This window comes from Triticum aestivum, chromosome 5D (assembly GCF_018294505.1).
Source record: "Triticum aestivum cultivar Chinese Spring chromosome 5D, IWGSC CS RefSeq v2.1, whole genome shotgun sequence".
In the NCBI taxonomy this organism is placed as follows: domain Eukaryota; kingdom Viridiplantae; phylum Streptophyta; class Magnoliopsida; order Poales; family Poaceae; genus Triticum; species Triticum aestivum.
In genome coordinates, this window is record NC_057808.1 from 211,253,061 (window position 1) to 211,258,451 (window position 5,391).

A 5,391-nucleotide genomic window follows, 5' to 3' on the forward strand; every position below is an offset into this window, starting at 1 on the left:
CCTCTTCTGCCACCTGAGCGTCGGGCTCTACACCTGAGTATCCGCGGCCCCCAGTCTGCTGACGTGGAGGGCTATCCGTTGCCTCACTACCAGCTGTCGGGCTACGATTACCTCCACAGTACCTCTTGGGACTGATGTAGGCTTGCTTGTAGTGTTAGATGCATTCTCCGCGAGCCTGTGTGCCGCCTATGATGTTTTAGTCTATGTACTGAACTCTATGTACTGAACTCTATGCATGACCCCTTTTGTAAGTTATGCCGACTACTATGTAGTAGCTATCATGCTCCTTTCATTATGCATGTTTCATCATGAATGATTCTTGTCTTTGCAAATATTTTCCAATGCTGAAATACCCCTGTTATATATTAGCAGGATGGTTAGACCAGGTGGTCGTGGTCGTGGTGGCGATGCCCCACCACCACCTGAGTACATGGCTGGTATGATCCAACAGTTTGAACTGAACCGCCAATTCATGGAAAATATGATGGCTCAGTTTCCTCGCCCCAATATGAACCAGCAGCCAGCCCAAGTGCCTCTTCAAGATTTCATACGCCTCAACCCAACCATCTACCGCAGCTCAACTCAGCCTCTGGATGCTGATGACTGGCTCCGTGACATCACCTATGAGATGGAGTCTGCTGATGTAGCCCCTGCCAGCTATGTCACCTTTGCTTCCTTCTTCTTGAAGGGACCCGCAGCTCAATGGTGGGACAGCCACAGGCGTACTCTGCCAGCTGGAACAATCATCACATGGCCAGACTTCCAAGCAGCTTTCCGTGCCCGCTTCATTCCTCAAGGAGTCATGGACCGGAAGAAGCGTGAGTTCCGCAACCTCACCCAAGGCAACAAAACTGTCAAAGCTTATCAGCGGGAGTTTCTGGACTTGTCTCGCTATGCTGAAGAGGACATTGCAACTGATGCACGCAGACAGGAGAAGTTCCGTGATGGCCTTCAAGCTGACATCAAGCTCGCACTTCTAGTGCATGACTTTGCTGATTTCGCCACCTTGGTGAACAAGGCCATCAATGTCGAAACTGGTCTGCAGGAATACCAGAGCTCTCACAGGCGCAACCGTGACACGGGCTCATCTTCGGGCTCGCCCGCACAGAAGCGTAGGATATGGATCCCGAACAGCATGTACCGTCCCAATGCATCTACCCCAAGGCAGACCTATGCTGCACCTCGTCTGCCTCCACCACCATCTAGGCAGTCAAGACTTCCAGCTCCACCATCCCAAGCTCCTGTTCCCACTCCAAATAATGGCTTGTGCTTCAGGTGTGGTCAACCAGGACACCGTGCTAGAGAATGCAACCAGAACCAGAATCAACTGGACCTTCCAGCAACTGGCCGTGGTAACAATCAGCCCCGCAACAACAATGCTAAGTCTTATGGTCGTGCTCATGCCAACCACGTTGATCTCAACGAAGCTCAAGACCAGCCTGCTACTGTGATGGGTACACTCCTCGTAAATTCAGTACCAGCATCCGTTTTATTTGATACAGGTGCATCGCATTCATTCATGTCAGAAGATTTTGCATACAAGCACGACGTTAAATGTGAGGAGATGAACACCTCTGTATTGGTCAAAACCCCCGTGGGACAGTGTCAAACCTCCTTGGTTGGCATCGATGTCCCCGTGGAAATCGAAGGGCTGGAATTCTATGCCTCTCCCATTATCCTGAAGTCGTCTAACATCGACCTCATTTTGGGTATGGATTGGTTGAAAGCGCATACTGCTTCTATAGTTTGCGCCACTAAAACCGTCCATCTGCTACACCCTTCAGATGAAATAGTTGCTTACCAAGCTCATCTGGTGCAAAATGCCGAGGCAAGGCTCTATGCATTGAATGCATTGAACGCTGCACCACTCGAGGGCATTGAAAACATTCCCGTCGTGCGTGAATTCCTCGACGTGTTTCCTGAAGAACTTCCAGGGATTCCCCCTGCTAGAGCTGTCGAATTCATCATCGACTTGAAACCAGGCACCACTCCTATAGCCAAGCGACCCTACAAAATGCCGCCGCATGAACTCCTTGAGCTTAAGGAGGAAATCGACAAATATCTTCACAAAGGATTCATTCGCCCAAGTTGCTCTCCTTGGGGAGCACCTTCTCTCTTTGTCAAGAAGAAGGATGGGACAAACCGGTTAGTTCAAGACTACCGTCCTATAAACCAAGCTACCATCCAGAATAAATACCCCCTTCCTCGGATCAATGATCTGTATGATCAACTGGCGGGTTCGTCAGTGTTCTCTAAGCTCGACTTGAGGTTGGGCTACCACCAGATCCGTGTTCGCGAAGAGGATATCCCAAAGACCGCCTTCGTGACTCGCTATGGTTCATACGAGTACACCGTCATGTCTTTCGGTTTAACCAATGCTCCAGCCACCTTCTCTCGTCTGATGAACTATATATTCATGGATTACCTAGACAAGTTCGTTGTGGTTTATCTGGATGATATCCTAGTATTTTCCAAGAACGAAGAAGAACATGCTGAACATCTTCGACTTGTGCTGGAAAAGCTACGAGAGCATCAACTATATGCCAAGTTCTCCAAATGTGAATTCTGGCTACCGGAAGTAACCTATCTTGGGCATGTCATCTCTAAGGATGGTATTGCCGTCAACCCCGAGCGAGTTCAGGCTATTCTTGATTGGACTCCTCCCAAGAACGTTAAGCAAGTCAGAAGTTTTGTCGGTCTCGCCAGCTATTGCCGTCGATTCGTCGAGAACTTCTCTAAGATCGCCAGGCCTCTGACTAACCTGTTGCATAAGGGTGTCAAGTTCCAATGGACAGACAAATGTCAGGAAAGTTTCCAAGCACTCAAAGACAAGTTGACTTCTGCCCCAGTTCTAGCTCCACCTGATACTAAGGACTTTGTCATTTACTGCGACGCTTCCCGTCAAGGATTAGGCTGTGTCCTAATGCAAGACCGCAAAGTGATTGCTTATGCCTCTCGACAATTGCGCCCACACGAAGAGAACTACCCAGTTCACGACCTCGAACTTGCTGTTGTCATTCATGCGCTGAAGCAGTGGCGACATTACCTTCTCGGTAATCGTTGCGAGATCTTCACTGACCACCAAAGTCTGAAGTATCTGTTTACTCAGCCAGATCTGAACCTCCGTCAACAGAGATGGATGGAGCTTGTTGCAGACTTCGACTTGGGTATTTCCTATACGCCAGGCAAGGCTAATGTAATGGCTGATGCCTTGAGCCGCAAGTCTTACTGCAACCACCTCCAGGTTCACAAAGTTCAGCCATCGCTTGTTGAAGAATTCAGGAAGCTGAACCTCCATATTGTTCCTCCGGGTGCACTCGCTCCCCCTCCTAAGGAGTTTGGCAAGGTGAACCTCCACGTTGTTACCCAGGGTTCCCTCAATACACTAGTTGCTAAACCAGATCTCGAGGACAGCATCAAAAGGCTACAGAAGTATGACTCTGAAGCCCACAAGATTAAGCGCTACCTCGCAGAAGGAAAGCCCTCATTCTTCACCATTGCTGAAGATGGCACCTTATACTTCAAGGGCCGCCTAGTGGTGCCATGTGCAGAGAAAAACCTGGATATGACACAGAAAGTTATGAAAGAAGCTCATGATACGCCTCTATGTATCCATCCTGGTAGTACAAAGATGTACCAAGACATCCATCAGAGATTCTGGTGGTCTAATATGAAGCAAGCCATTGCTCGTTATGTTGCTGAGTGTGACGTTTGCCTTCGTATCAAAGCAGAACATCAAAGGCCTGCTAGAACTCTGCAACCTATCTCTATTCCTGAATGGAAATGGGACCATGTTGAGATGGACTTCGTCACTGGATTTCCCAAGTCACAGAAAGGTAATGATGCTATTCTTGTCGTCATTGACCGGCTTTCCAAAGTTGCACATTTCTTGGCGGTCAAGGAAACGATCACTGCTAGTCAACTGGCAACGCTCTATATGTCCAGGATTGTTTCACTCCACGGTATTCCATTGGTTATCAGTTCAGACCGTGGCAGCTTATTCACTTCAAGATTCTGGGCAAGTTTCCAAGAAGCTATGGGAACTCATCTGTCATTCAGTACTGCGTTTCATCCTCAATCGCAAGGGCAAGTTGAACGCGTCAATCAAGTTCTCGAAGACATGCTTCGAGCTTGCGTTATTTCCTTCGGCAAGAAATGGGAGGAATCTCTCCCGTATGCTGAGTTCTCTTATAATAATAGCTATCAAGCTAGTCTGAAGATGGCCCCCTTCGAAGTGTTATATGGACGAAAGTGCCGAACCCCTCTGAACTGGTCAGAAACTGGGGAACGTCCACTCTTTGGCCCGGATATTATCCAAGATGCCGAAGAACAAGTCCGCATTATTCGCGAGAATCTCAAGACTGCTCAGTCACGTCAGAAGAGTCAGTATGACCGTCATCATAAGGACATGGTCTATCAACCTGGCGAAAAGGCTTATCTTTGAGTCACTCCTATGAAGGGTGCTCACCGCTTCGGGATCAAGGGCAACCTAGCTCCTCGCTATATTGGCCCATTCACTATTCTCGAAAGGCGTGGAAAAGTGGCATACCAACTGGAGCTACCGCCGAACCTTTCTCAGGTTCACGATGTGTTCCATGTGTCACAGCTCCGACGTTGCTTCAAGGACCCAATCCGAGCTGTGGATCATGAAGTGCTCGAATTGCAGCAAGACCTCTCCTATAAGGAGCATCCGGTCCGCATTCTCGACCAAGCTGAACGCCGCACACGTCAGAAGGCGATCAAGTTTCTCAAAGTCCAGTGGTCGCACCATTCTGAAGATGAGGCCACTTGGGAACGAGAGGATCGTCTGCCCGAAGAATACCCCGCACTGTTTCCTTCTACCTCCTAAATCTCGGGACGAGATTTCTTGTAGTGGAGGAGATTTGTAACACCCCGAGAATCATGCTACAGTAACTCTCTGTGATTAAGCTAATCATGTTGCTAAACAGGGCTTGATCACATTTGAATCACATTTCTTTTCAAACTCCTAATTCAAACTTCAATTAAATTTAAAGTGGAAAATAAAAGTTTTCAAAAATTTAAACAAAAATGTTCGGGCCATGCCAGAAATTGCACTGATAATTATTGTGGAGAAAACACATTTTTATAAAATGCCTAAATACTTTTAAAAAGAAAATAAACAAATAAAAAGAAAATACAAAAGAGCACAGAACAAACAAACAAAAAAGAAGAAGAAGGAGAAGGCCCCCCCCCACTGGACCCCTGGCCCAACTGGGCCGACCCCCGGCCCAGCCGGCCTAGCCCACCTCTCCCACTCGCCCTCCCCTTCCGTGTTCCCCCGACCGGGGTCGGAACAGGGGCCGGTCCCCGCCGCACCCCCTCGCCGGCGACGGGGGAGGATAAGGACGCCAGCGCCCCCCCCGCCTCCTC